Source organism: Protopterus annectens, chromosome 7.part0 (assembly GCF_019279795.1).
Source record: "Protopterus annectens isolate FY-2018-M chromosome 7.part0, PAN1.0, whole genome shotgun sequence".
NCBI classification, from domain to species: Eukaryota; Metazoa; Chordata; order Ceratodontiformes; family Protopteridae; genus Protopterus; species Protopterus annectens.
Window position 1 is genome coordinate 1,147,334,729 of NC_056739.1, and position 20,756 is coordinate 1,147,355,484.

The following is a 20,756-nucleotide window of genomic DNA, read 5'->3' on the forward strand; positions in this document are numbered from 1 at the left end:
CAGCAACCGACGCCGGACTTAGACTTTGGAACTCAGGCCGACTGCGTGTAGCCTGCTAGCAGGATAACCCAATTGTAATGACTGCAACAGTGAATACACTCGAACATCTACATTTATGGTAGGTACACAAATGTACTTTTTTGTCTTTACAAAGACGACTTCTGATGTAAGCATAATTTTACATGATCCTTCCTTATATACCATGAACAATCATTGCTGGTTCTTGATTGTTCATGGTATAAGGATGGAGGTTCGTCCTTCCAGAAGTGCCTTTGCTTTTCACTATTTTTTGTGGTCTTGAAGTTTTTGGGCACTTTTTCTCACTCTGTTGGAAATTAAATAAATAAATAAATATCTAGCTTACCTGCAGTTTTACATCACAAGCTACTGTCTACTGACTTCTACCAGCACTGGCCTCTCTAATAGTCATGTATTATAATGTTATTCTCTCTGCACCAATGCATGAGTGAAGGGTGACTGGGGTTGTAGTGGGAAGAAATTAATCCAAAGGCACATAGTCAGCTGGAGACCTGATATCACCTTTTCTCCCTGAATCACATTATTTATGCATGCTAGCCATATCCTTATACATTAACTTATAAAAGCCCATTTACCAAACAGGGACACTACCTGAGACACTCAGGCACATGCACACGTGCATTCAGACAAGCATAACACTACATCTACCCACTAACCTAAGCTTTACTTTAAACCTGTCAAGCAAACACTTAACACACACATAATTAACAACATTCAGCAGCACTCTGTTAAACAAATTGTGTTCAATGACCACATACTGCAAAACATTCAAACACACACATGCAACATTAAATAGATCCCCATTCCTAAACCTTACCCTCACCCTAACCCTCAAGCACTTGCACTCATGTAAACACTTACACACCACTAAACCTTGCTCCTTATCTAGCCTTTACTCTAACTCTAACACCAAGAAATATTCACACACCAGCACCTCAAAATCTATCCTCTTATTTAACCTTACTCTATCTCTAACTAATACTTAGACACATCCTAAACATCATTATCAGCACAGTCAGTCACACACTTCAAAACATTCAAACATACACACACACTAAGTCCTATCCCCATTCCTAAACCTTGCACTTGCTATAACCTGCAAATATGCGCATACACACACACGTGATGTGTGTGTGTGTGTGTGTGTGTGTGTAAATATATATCTATATATATATATATATATTTGTATATATAGATAAATAAATAAATATAAATATATACACATAAACACTAAGACATCAGTGTTACTGAAAGTAATGCAGATTCAAAACTTTGAAAACTATGAGCAGTTTAAAGACTAAGTTTTTATACTAATCCCATTAATGACCACTAAGTATGCACCTGTGATTGTAAGTTCCATATTAAACTGTCTTTGTAGTGCTTACAAATTTACACCAGAATAGATGCAGACATTTACCTTTGGCTATTGTCATTCCTTTTCTCCATCATTTTCTAAATACACAGTTTAATGCATCATGAATTATGTCAACAATTCAATGGTTTGATTCTCAAGAGTGTTTATTAGTCAGTGTGCAAAATCCTGTTTCATGGCAGTATTGTGAAGTTATGGTGCACAGTTCTAGTAGAAAGGTAGATTTCATGTCATAATAAAAATTCCTTTACACGAAGTTGAAGTAGGGTTGAGGTCTAGTAATTAGAAGAAATGTCTGTGGTCTTTCTCATTTATATGATGTATTACAGATTGACAGACAGTGGCTAACTAAATGGAGGGGAAGCACACAAAATAATCATGACATTGAAGAGTGCTCCTTTGTTTACAGTGTTCTCAATTTAGAAAATGAACTCAACTATGCACTCACTAGGAAGTCAGTTTGTATAAATAAAACTTTACTTGAGTTCTCTTAATTTAACATTGTACAATTCTGTACCAAAAGCTGTCTTGTCATTGTAATATTGTTTTTAGATATTATGCTACATATATTGTTATGGAAATTGGCAGCAAAGGGCAGACCAGTGAGCAACATGGGCATAAGTGGTACAGTCCCATTCGGAGTCATTCAAGGCTTATTTTATGAGCATGTGAATATATGATCCTCTGCCTGGCGTATCACTTTGGATGAGGTGCAAAGGTTTCGCAGCCAGTAGATAGTATGCTTCCTCCTTTGTACAACCTATAATTCTATGATTCTTCAGTGCAAGGAAATTATACCATTGTACCCTTCTCTGCCTGCAGGCATCGTTAAACAAAAAATACTTCACAGTTTTAATTTCTTTTTCTTGTTAAATAAAAATAAACTGTACCTTAATATATTTTAATATGCGCTTATGTCTCATTGACCATCATACTACAGTCTAGGACCTCCTTCTATTAATACTGGGGTCATCTGAGGGAGGTGCTGGACTCACCAGGCAGAGGCTTCTCTTTGTAAATGAGCAGTGTCATCCTTGACGACTGCTGTTTTTGTTTTAGTTGTTGTATGCCCTTAACTTCTCCATTTGATGGCTTGAGGGCACATTCCATTGCTCCCTGTGCTTGGTACATTGGGATTGCATGAGAGGCTTAGAGAGTCTGTCAGCATGTTCACTTTACACAGAATTATTATTGCTGAAACAATAATGCCATAACTTATTTCTACACAGACTGTGACTTATCAGGATTCTTAAATTTTGATGGTGATATAGTAGCAGACAAAAGCATGCATTCCCTGACACTTATTCAGCTACTTCTCTCTCTTCTATCTTCTTAATTTCTCCCTTTTTTTTGCTTGGTAAGGAATAGAATCCCTCTGTGTGGATGACTTGTCTGCACCACTTGACTTCAAAGCTTTTGTGTGTTCCTATGCCTCCAAGCAAATCTGAATATTCCATTTTAACTGATATGAGACCTGTTTGTTATGTTTAATAAAGCATACTGTGTGTTTATTCATTCCAGTTGAGCTACTTTTTGTAGCCTAACAGAATACAGTTTTTACTCAAAACTTCTGTATATACAGACTTAAGTGTGCAGTTTTTTAGTATTTAAAATGCCAGTCAGACATCAATGTTATGTGGGGTTGTTTGGAAACATTGGTAAGACATTTTTTTTTTTCTGAGAGTGGTCTCTGTTAGTTTAGTAAGCTGTCTGCAGGTCCTGAGAAAGTGCCAGTTTTGTTTGCATTGTTGCTCGTGGCTAGTAAAGTACTTCAGAATCTCTTTTGCATAAATTAAAGTCATGGTTTCTAGTCAGTTTTATGAAGATTATTATTATTATTTCTTATATACAGTATTTTATTTGCTAGAAGTTGGTCGGTTTTATAAAGCTTACTATTATTTTTATGTGTGGGTATTTTATTTGTTAGAAATTGATTTATTTGTTGTAGTGTCTTGCAATACATAGTATAGGGGGTTAATCTGCTATAGGCATTTCACTTTTTACTCCTGGCTACACTGACATTTGTTTTCCATCATAGTTTATACAAATACACTGTTAACCTGTGTGTGTGTGTGTGTGTGTTTGAGAGAGAGTCCTGGATATATGGATTTATTAGCCTATATTTGCAATTTGAATTTCTGAAAAGTAGATGTGTCATTTAAGTTAACTATATTGTCTTGTTCTGTGTCAGTTTTCTATAGCTTTGGTCCTTATGACTCTTTGTCTAAAAGATTCAGTAATGCCAGGTTAGGTTCATTTAAAGCTTTTCATCTTAGCTTGTTGGAAGAGAAGTTTTTAATAGAGTATGCTATGATTTTACCTTTTTCGAGATGCGTTTAATGATTTTGGGAGTCTTGGGGACAATTTCATATAACTTTTATTGCACATTTCCTTATGTAAAAAGTAATTACTTAATTTTCTTTATTATCTCCATTTACCATGTTCAGGAACAAATGTGTCATGGATTTTCAAAATGGCTGCAGAGTAAGGAGTGGTTTATCTGCACTACTGCTTTACCCCCCCCCGACATTTAAACTGATAATTAATAGGTTTTTGTTGCATAAAACTAAACTCAGATTTTTGAATATTTTAAGTACATTATTGTCCATCTCTTTTTTTTTTCATACTTGGACAGTGGGTGTGCATCATGAGTAAAAATGCCTGCTGATTTTTATTATTTTTACAATGAATACCATGAAACTGGTGATTGCACAGTGAGAAGCGTAGGTTGTTGAGGCCAAAAACAGACCAGGAAGCTGTATTACCCAGCAATGTTCTAATCAGATGACAACATTGTTGATAAATGTTTAAGGAGGTTAATGTCTCTACTTAGTTTTTGAAGGGTGCTTCACCTATGCCTGTCCATGCTCATGTGGAACTAGATACTTGAGTTATTTGTTAATGTAGTAGATTACCTGAGACCTACAACCTAGATAAGCCCTGGTCTGCTTTAAGAAGAATAGTCAGTGACCCTAAAGGCACTGACAGATTTAGGCAATTATGAACTTCCACATAAAACTGTAAAATTACTAAGTATAAATGCAACTCTTACTGCCTTTGGCAAGAAACAAACTGTAGTAAGAGACTCAAGAAAGTTTTATTTTGGATTTCAGGCATAGAAAGCGATGTTAACACTTAACAAACAAGGAATATACAAGTGCTGCTGTTTGATTTAAGAGAGCCATGTCTGATCTGGAAGTGAGATCATACAGGATTAAGTTTCCCCTTATAAATTACCTTCAGACACCTAGAGTATGCTTCTTTTTTCTGTGGTCTTCACTCTTCTTTATAAATGTGACATCTGGTCATATAGACTGCTGACAGAGCACTCTCCAACTTTGCACTTAGAGGTAGTGCATATGTAGTCAGGCATAGCCCCTACATATCCTTCAAGCTGTTAAACACACAAAAATAATTAGCTAGAGCAACATTAATTTTAGTTTCATTAGTGCTGCCCTTTCCTTTGAAATTAGAAGAGAAAAATGAAAGATGGTGCCAGCCGCTCAGAAGTTAATACAGAGAGGTATCAGGTTCCAACTGTATGGCTGCTGTGGTAGTTGGTGCAGGAGGTTAAGGCTGCAAGATGTAGATTACTGTAGTACAGAGTTTCATTCCCTCAGTCCTGATTTGGCTATTATGTGATGCTGAGAAAGTAACTTAACCCAGATGTCCTTCAAGGATGCATCTGCAGTCCTTACAAATGGGTTGTCCTGTCGTCAGGCAGCCCTTCGGTCGGCCGGATTCCAAAGTCTGGGTCTGGCCTCGGCTGGTGTCGCACTTCACCCGACGTCATAGCTGCAGTTCTTCGGGTATAAAGGCATCAGCCGACGCCATTTCCCTCAGTCTTTCTTGCCGCGTGGTGCCCGAAGCAGAAGCTGTTCGCAAGTGCCGGTCGGTCAGAACCAGAGATTACTACTACCGAATACTACTACGAAGACTTCTAAAAAGCTAAGTACCCCGTTGGGGACTCTTTCTTGCCTCAGCCGATGTCAGAAAAAGTGAATAACTGTTTAACTTGTGGGAAACAAATACCTCATAAAGAGTTCCACTCTTACTGCTTACCTTGTCTAGGCCCAGACCACGACGTCGCAGCTTGTCTAGCCTGTGCTTCTTTTAACCGGCGGACGCTTAGACGTCGGTCGGAATTTGCTGAGGAGTTTTTCGCCCGATTTCGCTTATATTATGCCGTCGGATTCTCCGACTTCACAAATATCTAAAAAACGCAAGGAAAAGGACCGACACTCGCGGTCCGCGGTTTTGTCGAAACCGCGTTAAGCCAACCGCTGAGTGTCTCGGTTTCGCTGAAACCGAGCAAGCGGTTCTTCCTTCAGCCGAAAACTTTCCTTCTACCGAGGCCTCTTCCAACCTCGTGGAATCGGCTTCTGAAATCCCACCTGCTGTTGCAGTTTCTCAGGAATTATCAGACACTATTCCCTTGGATATTTCAACCCCTGCACATGGAGCTGCTAGGCCACCTGCAGCCATGTCCATTAAGGCCTTTGCCAGGGCTAAAGCAGCTAAAGCTTCTAAACCTGTGCCTGCTAAGCCTCCCTCTCACAGGCCTAGCTCTAGTTCACAAATGCTTAGTTTAGCAGAGGATCTCATTTCTTTAATCCGAGGATCCCAACCTCAACCAGACAGGGCCTCTCACCCGCCTCCAGAGAAGAGGCCTAGAGCAGAGCCCCCTGAGCCAGTGTCTACAGATGATTCCTCTGATGATTCAAACTATACAGACCCTCCAGAGGCTCCGTACTCTTATGAAGACTCTGATGCTGAAGAGTCCATCCCTTCTGCCTCTCCGCCTGAGGAATTTTCTTTTGGGGAAACCTTGCATGCTATGAGGGAACAATTTCAGTGGCAGGGCCAGGATTTTTCAGATTCCAGAAAAGGCTTAGAACTTTTCTGCATTTACCACAACATAGGCCTTTAGCCATACCTCCAGTTCTTTCTGTTGTAGATGATGCATTTAATGATGCTTGTACTGCTCCTGATTCTCTGCCTCCGCCCCTGTTAAGCCCGATAGATACTACAGGGTCCCGGACACATTACCACTTGTATAAGGCTCCTTTGCAGATCCAGAGACTATCTCCCAAGGACCTAAGGCTGTAGCAGCCACCTCTGCCAAAAAAACCCTCCCCTCTGAAAGGGAATCCAGATCCTTAGAGAGATGGGGTAAAAAAGTTTACACTTCTGCTACTCTTTCAGCTAGGGCCTTGAACTGTCAATTTCACATGATGCAGTATCAAGAATTTTGCTAGACCAGTTAACCAAAAAGTGTCCTCAGATGAAACAGTAGACAAAAAATATGTGCAGGAAATGGTACATAACATTCAACAAGTCAGTAACCATTCCTTAAAATGCGGCTATGATGCACTGGAGGCTTCCTTTAGATCAGCCATGACTGGCACAGTCATCAGAAGGCATGCATGGTTAAAAGAACAGGCCTTACCAGACCATGTCAAATCAAAACTATTAGATGCTCCTATGGATAAGATCTATTTGTTTGGCTCTCCTGCACAACAGGTGCTGAAGAAGATGGAAGAGAAGGCAAAATCTGTCCAAACAGTGAAAGATTTCTTACAGGTCCAACCTCCGAGGTTTAGCAGGAATTGGCCCTCCAAGAATTGGTCCTTTCCAGACTCCTCCAGAACTCAGAGAGGCAGGAATAGGCATTCAAGAGGCAGAAGCCAATCCAGGGGTGCCTACAGAGGACGCCAGTGGCAGGGCAACAACCAGCGAGGAACAGCCACAGACACAGCCACCACCACAACTACAGGTCAATCACAGTGACTTGGCTCTGGCACCGCCTACCAGGGAACAACTACAAGCACCCTTAGGCGGGAAGCTAGCCTTATTTACAACAAACTGGCATTACATCACAAGAGGCAAGTGGATTTTACAGACAATAGACCAAGGTTACAGGTTTCACTTCCATACTCTACCAGGGAAGAGAGGAATGCCAAACCTACCTCCAAATCAAAAGACAGAAGCTCTAAAACAAATATCCCAATTATTAAGGATGAGAGCTGTAGAAAAGGTACCATCTATGGAGCAAGGAAAGGGATTTTACTCCAGACTCTTCCTGGTACCAAGAAAAGAGAGCAAATGGAGACCTATTCTCGACCTGTCCGCATTAAACACATTCCTCATTGTTCCAAAATTCAAAATGCTGACCCTACAGCAGCTTCTTCCCATGCTGGGCAAGGAGTCTTGGCTGGTGACTCTAGATCTCAAGGAGGCATACCTGCACATCCCCATACGACCAAACTGCAGAAGATACCTCAGATTTCTTGCAGGATCAGAGCATTATCAATTCTCAGCATTGCCCTTTGGCTTATCTACTGCCCAGAGTGTTCACGAAATGCCTGGCATCAGTAATTGCTCATTGCAGGCTTCAGGGAATCCAAATCTACCCCTACCTGGACGACTGCCTGATACAAGCGGACAACAAAACAAGCTAGCAGAAGACTTACAAAGGGTCATTTACCTGCTACAAGCCCTGGGATACACAGTCAATATAAAAAGTCAAGACTGATACCATCCCAGAGAATAACCTTTTGGGTGCAGAGTTGGACACATCAAAGCAAATGGCATTCCTAACAGTAGAAAACAGGAGCAGCTACCTCTCTACTTCTTGGCTTTAACAAAGCAGAACCATCTGACAGCAAGAAAAGTACTGCAAGCCTTGGGCTTCATGGCATCCTGCATAATATTGGTTCCTCATGCCAGACTGCATATGAGAAAACTACAGTGGTACTTAAGGAATTTATGGTCTCAACACAAGCACAGCTTAGAAACCCAGATTCCCATTATTCCATGCCTGAAGCAAGAATTCCTATGGTGGGCTCAGGCTTGTCAATCAAACACAGGATTGCCCTTCCACAGTACTCAACCAAGCCAAACCATCACGACAGACGCCTCAGACCTCGGTTGGGGCACACATGCTGGACAAGTGCATACAAGGCTTATGGACTCAAGACCAGCTGCACCTACACATAAATCTAAAGGAAATGCTGGCAGTAAAACTGGCAATTCAGGCATTCAGACCATTCCTCCAACAAGGTCTATTGATGATAAGGACAGACAACACCACAGTTATGTGGTACATCAACAAACAGGGAGGCACACATTCAGATCCTCTTTGCCGGATGGCACTGGACCTCTGGAATGTGGCCCTGAGCTACAACATTCAGTTAAAAGCAATTTTGTACCAGGAAAAGAAAACATTCTAGCAGACATATTAAGCAGGACTACCACGGATGCCCACGAATGGATGCTGCATCCGGACATCTTCAAAACCATTACAAGAAAATGGGGGCTCCCAGAAATAGACTTATTTGCGTCCCCACGCAATCACCAACTAAAGAAATTCTGCACAAGGACGTACCACCCACTTGCTTGGAAGGTGGACTCCCTATCCTTCAGTTGGAAAAACCTGACAGCATATGCATTCCCACCTCTTCCTTTGATGCACAAGGTGCTATTGAAGATCAAAGAGGACCGTCCAAGGATCATTCTGATAGCTCCAGACTGGCCAAGGCAACATTGGTACCCATTACTGAGGAGTATGTCTCGTAAACAAATATGGCCACTACCCCTGGTTCCCTTGCTGTTAACACAGAACAACTACAACAATCTGCATCCAAACCTGAAAACTCTGCAGCTGACTGCCTGGAACATTGCATAAGACCAATTAACCCAAATTTATCCCAAAGGGTTAAAGACATTATCCTTGAGGCTCGCAGACCCTCAACAAGAAAAAATTATTCAGCAAAATGGAAAAGATATCTCATTTGGAGTACTGCAAAAGAAGATGTGTCACTGGTAAACATAGCCAACATCCTGGAATACTTGGCAGAGCTCTTCCACACAGGCCTGTCCTATTCCTCCATCAAGATTCATGCATCAGCTATTTCAGCAGAATACGACTTGGATCCTCCTGTCTTCTCACATCCTCTGCTCAGACAGTTTCTGAGAGGAATTAAAATGTAAAGCTCCTAGGAAGCCACCATTACCAGCATGGGACTTGAACTTTGTGCTAGAAAAATTGACACTTCCTCCTTTCGAACCAGCAGCAACAGCAGAATTGCAATACTTATCATGGAAGACTGCTTTCCTGCTGGCAATCACTTCAGCAAGAAGGGTATCTGAACTTCAGGCATTAATGGCAGTACAACCCTTCCTGATCTTCCATCAAGATAGAGTGTCCATGAGAACAAATCCTTCCTTTATGCCTAAGGTGGTCTCCAGAGTTTCTTTAAATCAGGCTATCCACCTACCTACATTCTTCCCCAACCCACAGAACAGGGGAGAAAGACTGCTGCATACCTTGGATGTACATAGACAATTACGCCACTACCTGGACAGAACCAAGGGCAATAGAAACACTGACCAGCTACTGGTAGCACATGCAACAGGAAGCGAAGGAAAAGCAATTTCAAAACAGACAATCTCCAAGTGGATAGGAAATTGCATTAGATTTTGTTACTCCTACCATGGAAAGAAAACTCCAGAGAACATCAGGCCTCACTCTACAAGGGCTACAGCCACTACCACAGCCTTCTTACGAGGAGTGGCTACCAAGGACATTTTAGAGGCTGCTACTTGGAGCTCCATTCCTACATTTGCCAAGCATTATAATTTACCATTATACTCTAGATCCCGAGCAGGTTTTGCCACTGCTGTTTTGCAAGGGATCCTAACTACACCATAACTTTATTTTTCCACCTCCCCAGTTTGGCTATGGTATTCTACCCATTTGTAAGGACTGCAGATGCATCCTTGAAGGACATAGTACAGTTTTGTACCTACCATAAATGTAGATGTCCGATAGGAATGCATCTGCAGTCAGGATTACCCACCCGCCTTCCCCTCTGTGGTGCTCCTAGGGTATTTGCCCATCTTATAGCTAGCTGGGGGAATCTATTATGGTGTATTTGTTTGTATATATGTACATACATGCTTATTTTTTGTGTTTGCTCTCTACTATTTGGAATCATTGGCATTTATCCAAATTTAGCCTTCCAAGAGGGCACCTGGCATCTGGGGCAAGAAACACTGAGGGAAATGGCGTCGGCTGATGCCTTTATACCCGAAGAACTGCAGCTATGACGTCGGGTGAAGTGCGACACCAGCCGAGGCCAGTCTACAAATACAAGTAAAATCCAGATATTTCCACATTCAGAAGCATAGAAAAATAACACACCTCCCTCAGTGTAATCTAAAGAGATGTGATTAACAGGTGCTTATATAAAGAAAACCCACAAACATCATGACATAGGTATCAGGACTAATTTACCTCTCAAAATCTTAGCATAGTAAATCTGGGTAAAGTCTGAAATAATATGGGTAACAAAAAACAAAACAAACAAAAACAAATAGGGACAAATTTTAAATATTGCTGTTATAAGCTTACAAGTTTACTAGAATAACAGGGTTTGCATTAATGTGCATTTTCTGAAAGGATATGAAGTTTGAAACTCAAATTTATATTATTATTTAGTAACTTCATTCCTCATAATTTGCCAGAAAACCACAAATATTATGAGGAACAGACCAAAAATATTAGGTAAAGGTCTGGACATTGTACATCAATCTGGACAGCTGAGAGGCATGAGACTAAACTATTTGTTTGTGAAGTGCGGCACAGAGATTATACAAAACACATATAAATAAGAACAGCTGTTAAACATCATCAGAATCCAAAAGTATTACATTTAATCCTGCGTAAAACAAAGCTCTAAGGTTGACTTTCTATCCCAATTTGTACTAGTATTCCTAGCATCAAATAAAATCAAAGATTCTTACATTTTATTAATGCAGTGCTGGTTGATCAAACTGTTCCCCTCCCCATTAAGTTTTTGACTCCTCTTTCTGTACACTACTGAGACTACCTCCTTAGTAAAACCCAGCCAGTTAGAAATAACACTCTCCTTTAAAACACACTTTTATAACCCAAGAAAAATCACAGTATTTTGTGATTATTCCAAAACAGTCCTTCTTCTCCTGTTTATAGACCTTCTTGATAGTCATAAATGGTTCCAAGTAACTGATTACCTGATGATACTTCATACACCTCTGAATTCTGTTTCATTATGGACATTATGGCATTAGGAAGTCTATACCCATCTACTATAAAAATAATGGAGAGCGTTCTGATCTGACTTAGATAATCTGTATACTCAGGTGAGAGCATATCTGGGCCCCTATAGTTGGCCATTATAATGTAGGTTGTTTTATTATGAGCTACTCAGTCAAATCCTAATATGATATTGAACATGATTTGCCACAGAATAATAGGTTCCCTAACAAATATGGGTGCACTTCAATGGCTGACACCCCCATAGCTCTCTATAGACCTGAATGCATGAAAAGTAATGAGTACTGTATTTGCACTGGAGTCTAATTTCTGTAACTGCACAAATATGTATGTCTTCAAGGTAGGGAACGACATCAGGGCCAGACTTTTTGCTGTAAAAAAAAACTACTAGCATAGAGCAGTGCTACTTTGATATTATCAAAATTGGAATTTGCTAAGTGAATATGTCTGTGAGCAGAACTTTGCATGAAAAGGGCATTATGGGGTGACAAGAGCTATGAGGTGAGAGGTGCAATCCATTCCTGACAAAGTATGAGGGTATGTTAGCTACCTCATCTCAGCAGACACATGCTGTATCCCTTGGAATGACACCAGTTAACAGACCATTTGTTAAATCTTTGAGCTAGAAATCATTATTGGTGACAGAAGAGTGCTACTCAGCTCTAGTGACCTTTGCTTCGAAACATGGGAGGAGAGCTCGTCAATGTCTGCCTGCATTTTCTTTAGTGGGATGTGCTTAAAATTGTTCATTCCTTCACGAGCAACTACAAAATCATACTGTTAATCATTTTTTAAGCAGTCAAGGGTCCTGAGTGCCTTTGTAACATCCCTAATTCTAGTATCTACAACACTGTCCTTTTCCATTTGGTTGTGTGCAATGTCAGTGTGCCTAATTATGGAATCACCACTAGGAAGCATCCTATTACTCTCTGCAAGCATATGGGACCTTGGAGGAAGAGGCCTACAGTTTTTGTGATTTGTAATAGAGGCATGTGTGGGTGTAAATATGGACGGAGGTATATGCGACTGGCTGGATGGCTGAGGTTTGCTGCATAGAAGCGTAGGAGGCTCAGGAAGAGATTTTTTTAATGAACTCAGCATATGTTGTTAGAATGTTTTGTTGCTGTTTATTGATACTGGGGTTGTTGAGAGGCAAGCCTCCAAACTAACTATTTACATCTCTTGCATATGGAATCAGAGGAATCCAGAAGTAAACATTGTTATTAAACATGAGGCAGTTGCTAAACTGCCTCAGAACTTCTAATGCTAACTGACTAACAAGAAAAGAGTTGTGACGAGCCTTGAGTCCATGATGGTGGGAGTTGTACCGTTGTTATTGGAGGTTTTTATTTGAGTATTTATCCAGCAGTTGTTGACAAACTGTAGTGAAGTGTTGCTATATGGTTACTAGTAATATTAGTCTCACTGCAGGTGCTCAGAACTGCAGATCAATGTCCCTCTGCTCATTTTGTCACCAGAAATGAAACAGTTGTACTAATTCCAAGCTGGTTACAGAGAAGCAGGTCACAAGATGTCCAGAAATCATTAGCCTTGTGCTAGACATTGCAAGCTTTTTAGACTTGTTGTAGTCCCCACTTGGTATAGATGTAATGGGTCGCACGTTTATCAGTTTAGTTCAGAAAACATGTATAATGGCCTAAGTTTAAAATGAATATGTTCCCATAGAAACAGAAACCTGAGCAATCAGGGAAGTCCCATGCACGCTACCAAATGAGAATGGTGAGAGCTTAAAGTTGTCTGTTCCTTTTCTTACTAGGAGCAAAATAGTAACACTTATTTATTTAACATTTGTTTACTGGGAAAGTCCAACTTGGAACAAAGCCAATTTTCAGGGGAGACCTGGGGAGAAAATGCTCTGGAGGCATGTCTTTGTAACGTGGAAGGAAACTGTAGCACCCACTGGAAACCCACACAAATGCAGGGAGGCCATTCAGACTTCACATAGAATGCACTCCAGCCTAGAATCGAACCGAAGAACCTCTTGCTGTGAGGCGACAAAAACTGCACCACTGTGCCGTCCAACAACATTATGTCAAGCAATTTCCTGAGAAGCATTTTACAGGCTGTCCTGCAATTAGTAGTCTATTCCCAAATGCTGCTGTTTTCAAAAATAACATGGATTTGTGTGTGTGTGGGGGGTATTCATGTAGATCTTGAGTGCATATGTCAGCTGTCCAGATTTTTGCCTCATATTTTTGGTCTTTTCCTCATAAAATTTGTGATTTTATGACAAATTGTTAAGGTCTGAAGACATTAAGTATTGACAAACACTTCAGTTTCAGACTTCAGAGCCTTTAGAAACAACATATTAATATGAAACCTGTTATTCTGGCAACTTTGTAAGTGTATAAGAGCAAGTTTTAAAATCTGCCCCTATTTTAGGGCCCAAGACCCCCCCCCCCCCACACCATTATTATGCAGACTACAAGAGCAACAGAAAGGAGAAAGAGGGACTTTAAGTGCCCCCATTTTGATTTTTTCTGATTGTACTGCTTTCTGCACGTGATTTAAGAAATTTTTTTCATTTAACTGCATTTATTTTAACTGTATTTGCTTTAATATTGCTACACACTCAAGTGTGCTAGCTTGCACTGCATTTAAAGTATTTTTATTACTGTTTTGACTGTTTTTTTCTGCAACCCCCCCAAAAAAAGTTCTAAGCTTGTTTCCAGCCTTTCCTGTTACTAGAGTAGTCCAGATACAGATTTGCTGTATACAGGACTGTTTTGTAAGTTTCTTAGTTCCCCAGACCTTTCTGTGTAATAAGAAAGCCTTCCAGCTTATCAGTGGGGGTGGTAAGCACTAGTCAGCCTATCTACCACAAGATGAGTGGTTTCTGGCTCTGAAATTGTAGTTTATTGGCCGTTTGTGCAGATTTTTGATCTCTTTCAACTTTCTGGTTTAAAAGCCTGTGTTTGCGGGGGTTTGCACATATTTAAGCTCTGCAGATCCTGTTTTGGCGGCCTACAGAGTACAAGAGCAACAGAAAGGAGAAAGAGAGACTTTAAGTGCCTCCATTTTGATTTTTTTCTGATTATACTGCTTTCTGCACTTGATTTAAATCTTTTTTTCATTTAATTGAATTTATTTTAACTGTATTTGCTTTAATATTACTACACATTCGTGTGCTAGTTTGCACTATATTTAAAGTATTTTTATTACTGTTTAACTGTTTTTTTCTGCAAAAAACAAACAAACAAAACGTTCTAAGCTTGTTTCTCATCTTTCCTATTACTAGAGTAGTCCAGATAAAGATTTGCTGTATCCAGGACTGTTTTGTAAGTTTCTGAGTTCCCCACACCTTTCTGTGTTAGAAGAAAGCCTTCCAGCTCATCAGTAGGAGTGGTAAGCACTAGGTATCCTATCTACCACAAGAGGAAAGTTTCTGGCTCTGAAATTGCAATTTATTGGCCGTTTGGGCAGTTTTTCTATCCCTTTCAACTTTCTGGTTTAAAAGCCCATGTGTGCGTGGGTTTGCTAAGCTGGGGTAAACTATTACCGGTCTGCTCTTCAATTTTTCCCTTAAATTTTACTAGTTCTCTTTTCTCTTGCACTTTAATTAGCTTATTTAACTAGCACTTTTATCAGGCTTTTTGTAGCAGTTATTGTAGCACACATATGTGCTATCAGCACTAGACGTCCCATAAGGAAACAGCTCCAGTACTTAGTAACGATGAACATCCCTCCTGGCATGTCTAAAGATCAGTTCCCTGTGCTTTGTCCTATTAACCTACTGAACTTGAGCATTCTGAGGCAGTGAAGCAACTGGCTCATGTACACAGACAACCCTATCCTCTTATCTCCCAACACTCAGGCTTATGAGAGACGGACTTATATCTCCAAATTGGAAGCCATGCATTCTCCAGCCAAGACCGGAATAGCTGGTCAAGAGGAGAAGGTCAACACCTGTACCACACCACATGGAACACATAGCCCTCCAGAACACCTACCATCACAGCCCTCACATAAAAACACAAACCACACACCCACCTTCGCAGAGGTTCTCAATAAAAATCTACCCAAGCAGCAGAGACCTCCAGGGCAGAAATGCACTTGACCACCACAACAAAGCATGAACCACAAGACACATAGCTCACCTACACAGTGTGCCCATCAACCTAAGCCCCTAAGCAAAAAAGCTTGCCCAATACAATAATCATAGGTGACTCAGTAGTGAGGTACACTGATGTCCCACTCACTAGGTTGAATAAGGAGAAGGTAACAGTCAGCTGTCTATCAGGTGCCAGAATCCAACACATAATACACTCACTCAGGTCACTCCACATCAAGTACAAGTATGACTCTGTCATTGTCCATGTAGGTGTGAATGACCGAGACGCACCTCCCTGGACTACATGAAAAGAGACATGGTGGAGCTCTCAGATTATGTGTTCCAGGCAGATATGACCCTAGCCCTGAGCAGCATCCTACCATCACCCAGAGTAATACTGCAGTACAAACAGAAAATGATTGATTCAACAATTGGCTAAGTTTCTGTTGTTATTCTAAGGGGATCCAGTATCTGTCTGCTTGGGATGACATGATAGACAGACCTTGATGCTTTGCCAGAGATGGCCTGCATCTGTCACCCCTTGCTTTCCGGGTACTGGTTAAGGCTCTTGCCACCCTTATAGCGCCTTTTTTAGGTGGTGTTCCAAAGACCAAATTATCACCGTAACAGCTATAAATAAATGCAATCTGAGGGTCATGCTGCTCAAAGCTAGAAGTCTATATCTCAAGATGCACTCACGTGAAACACTCCTCAAAATGGAGAACATCAACATTTGTATTGTAAAGGAGACCTGATTTAAAGCAACAGAAATCACCCCTGTGCAACCAGGCTATAACTCGTTCCACGACTTTTGGCACCAGAACATGGACCGAAGTACCAAATGTTGGTGTCTCCATATTCATAAAGGATATGCACACCTCCAGACTAGTAGCCCAGCATAATGCATCTGAGATACTCCAGGTACAACTAACATTGGGTAAGATAGCGATTCAGGTCATAGCCTGCTATAGGTCCCCAACCATGTCCCAAGACTCTCACTCCACATTCCTAAGCACCCTGGAAACTATTAAGATCCAACCCAACATTCTCATACTAGGTGACTTCAACTACCCCTCCATCAACTGGAAAAACTACTCATGTACCAGCGCAGTGGCCCAACGCTTCCTGAAAGTCATCAGTTCCAATGCCCTGGACCAGCTCATTCCTACCCCCCACTAGAGGAAGCAACATCCTTGACCTGGTTATTACTAACATGGGCAGTCATTGCTCTACACCAATAGTCAATTCCTCCCTGGTTAGATCCGGCCACAAACTAATCACCATGGAAATCCACATGTCACCCACACCCCTGCAAAGGTACTTCTCCAAAGCTAACTTTAGACTCCTAAAAACACAGGTGACTAACTTCACGGCACCTATGCCAATGGAAAATAGATGCATGCCTGCCAAATCATGCACCAATGCACTGTACGAACATGTACATAAATGCATGGATCTAGCCATACCCAACAGAACCAAGACGCTCTCCTCCAAAAAAAAAAAACGAAGCCAGCCTGGTGACCCCTGCCATTAATAAACTCTACAACAGAAGGAAGAAACTGTTTCAGAAAAAGGTGAAGTGCCAAGACTGGAAAAAAATTTCCTTATTAGCCCCAATAAAAAGTTGAGATCCCTCATCAAAACCTCCAAAGCCCAGCTATGAAGGCAGAATTGTGGCAGACACTAAAAACAACCATAAAACCTTCTATAGTTATGTCAGGAATCTCCATGGTAATACCCAGATTTGCTCTGAGTTACTGCACAATGGTACCTCCTATACTGAGCCGACAGATTCAGTGCCAACTTTACCCCCCCCCCAAGAATGCCAGGCACCCAGCATTACTGCAGCACAGGTTAAAGCTGCTACAGTCATCCCTCTCCATAAAGAAGGAACAACTACAGACCCTGGAAATTATCGCCCCAATAGCCTGACGAGTATAATATGTAAGGCTAAGGAGCACATCATCGTGGACCTAATTAACAAGGATATAGGGAATCTCCAAACTCTAGATCCCATGCAATTTGGTTTTGTGAAAGGTAGATCATGCCTGCTCAACCTGGTTGACTTCTTTGAGTCAGTCACCAGAGCTATGGATGAAGGTAAGGCAGTTCATACAGCCTACCTCAATCTGGCCAAGGCCTTTGAAACCATTCCTCACTCAGGAATTATTGATAAACTCACCAGTGTAGGCATCAACCCCTATATCGTTAGGTGGATTGCAAATTGGCTCACATATAGAACCCACAGTGTGAAAGTAGCGGACTCCAAGTAAGGCTGCCGACCAGTGATGAGTAGAGTCTCACAGGGATTGGTCCTGGGTCCTCTGCTGTTTGGCATCTACTTCTCAAAAGTCCAGGCTAGCACGGAGGGACTCTGGCTGACCAAGTTTGCAGACAACTGCAAGCTGGGAGCCATTATTAACTTCCCAAGTGATACAGGCATCTTACAGAAAGGCCTCACTGAGACCAGTGACTGGTATTGAAACCATGGCCTTAAGCTTAATGCCAAAAAATGCATCATCACCTTTGGGAAAAACTCAGTTCCCACTAATTACCATATTGATGGGAGCCCACTGAACACTGAAGGCATTATAAGAGATCTGGGGACACAGGTTGACAGCAATCTCTCCTTCGACCACCACATTGCCACTGCTGTCAGAAAGACATTCTATGTGGCACATCTCATTACCAAAGGTTTTGCATCCAGGAAGAAAGAGGTCATCATTTCTGTCTACTCTTCCATCATTAGACCAATCATGGAGTATAATGCCCCATTTGGCATGTACCTCACTAGACACCTGCAACAGCTGGAGAGGCCACAAAAGTACCTCACAAAGAGGAACCTAGGCCTTAAACACATGTCCTACATGAACAGGTTCAAAAAACTCCAGCAATTCTCGGTCTCATATCATCTACTAAGAGGCGCTGACTGCTTGACTCACAAAGTCATGTCTGACCCAGCTGTGTTAGAAATGCTACATCTAAAGAAATCCCAATCTCTATGCACCACACGCTCCAGAGACCTCACCCTCATTACCACAATCAACAGATCATGCTGGAGGGACAGGTTCATAACCCAGAGACTGCACATGCTCTGGAATAGACTTCCCGTGCATGTCAAGCAGAGCACCTGACTGGCCCTCTTCAAGAGAAATCTTGATGAGTGGATGGGAAATAGAAAGTTCACTCCGGGGATCACTCCAGTGGCTCTGCTTGATAGAGGCACTGGGAACTAATGTTGGGTGGCACAATGCCAGTGCACTTTTAGGCTTGTAAAGGCTTCAGGGTCATTAGCCTAGTACACACATATGAACGTATGAACTGTAACACCAGAAAACCAAAATGGTTATAGTGCAACTTCACTTTGCAGTTCCCCTAGTGCCCGAGATAATGGAGTGCAGTTCTATATCAAACTGCAAATTAAACTGGGGCAAATCTGAAATGTGAGCTTAGGACAACTATTCAGATTTCCATCTTGCTGTACCAAGTAATATTTCAATCACCTTTGCAAACTTCAAATATCTTTTACATTCACTAAATTATTTATAACATTTAATTTCCCCAAGCAATAGACTCTGTTAAACATGGCTTAGTACATTGGTCTTATCTTTAATCTTTTGGATACCATTTCATTCATAAAAATAAATGTATTCCCTCAGTTATTTTTCTTACTGAACAGCTCATTTATTAAAATACCAGAGCTGCACATTTAAATAAGTTACTTAATTAACTATAGGCTTAATTTGGACCAATACATTTTATAGGTGAAATCAATATAAACTGATCACACAATAAAGAAAAGGTCAATACTGAGTTCCTGATTTCAGCCTTTGTTATTAAGTAAGTAGAATTATCAAACGTCTTTAAAAATCATGTTATACAAAACTCCTCAACAACTTGAATTCTGTATGGATCACAGTTCTGAAGGGATCACTGAAGCATTTCAAATTAAATCCCAAAGCCTTACCATTTTTAACTAGGAACTGGTTACAATTACCTAAAGTGCCATACATTTTAATTAATCAATGACAATGTTAAATTAATATTTGGCCTTCATAATTTCAAGAACTTTTGTTTTACCTGCTCATCCTCATTAATCCAGACATTACTTTCAATAATTCCAGTTGCCTGTTTCATGTGTAACAACTTCAAAGGCAGTTTGCAGTCCATTAAAATGACTTAAAGAAGTAATAGATTTAAAACAGGCAATATTGTGACATTAAACTTACGCAGAGTTACCATTTCAGAATTTGCACTGGTATCAGTTTCCCCCTCCTGCACCACTAATCTGCCTAATAATTGGCTGTTACCGTCCCCAGACAGACATGACAATAGCTTCACCATGACTAAATCAAATAGGCATTCTTTACTAATGTCTAAACACTGAGTGAAATTTTTGGATAAGAGTAATATCATTATTTAGTGGGACCATTTTTGGAGTACCAGATACAGATCTGCTGCAGTCTCGAGTGTAGTTATACAGAATGTATGATCAGCTATAATGCTTATAGTATACCATACTGACCTCATTTGGTAACCTGGTACTACTATTTTGTAATAGCTGCTAAAATGCGTTTGCTGTTGATATGCACATATTTAGGGAAGACAATAATGCGAATAGAATATGGAAAATTTTGATTATAACTTTAAAAGTATATCAAAATTTCAGAAACAAAACCCTTCCAAAATATAAGCCACAGGTTGAGTATGATCTGATACTTAATTTTTTTCATGTTTCTCTTATATACTCTCACCCTGAGATTCAAAATCATTGCAGTAAGGAATTGTGTGAAACAAGTGGCCACACACAGGATGTGTGCAATTTGTAGACACGTGGCTAAGGCCAAGCAGTAGAGCTGCATGTGGTGTATACTAATAGCCATGTAAGCAGATGCCAATGAGTAGCAGTATTAAAATGAGGGAGTGTTGTATGCAAATGAGGTAAAACAAGATGGTGCAATGATTCAGAAATGTGTAAAGAGCACTACTTGATGGTCTAGCACTAGTGATAAAAGACCATAGCTAAACCCTCTTATTCATACAGGGGGATGGAGTAAAAATGCTAGGTGCTTCTGCAGCATTAGTGAAGGTGTATATGCAGCAGGCTGTTATTGCCACTATGAGCCACATTGCTGTACATTATCACCCTCAGGGGTTGCTGTATCATCCATCTG

At 40.8% G+C, this 20,756-nt stretch overlaps 1 protein-coding gene across 2 annotated transcripts in view; it reads left to right on the forward strand.

The window, feature by feature from the left end:
- LOC122806915 (inositol hexakisphosphate and diphosphoinositol-pentakisphosphate kinase 2-like) overlaps positions 1-20,756 on the forward strand; it is a 1,544,141-nt gene that overhangs the window by 796,121 nt on the left and 727,264 nt on the right. The window lies entirely within an intron of this gene.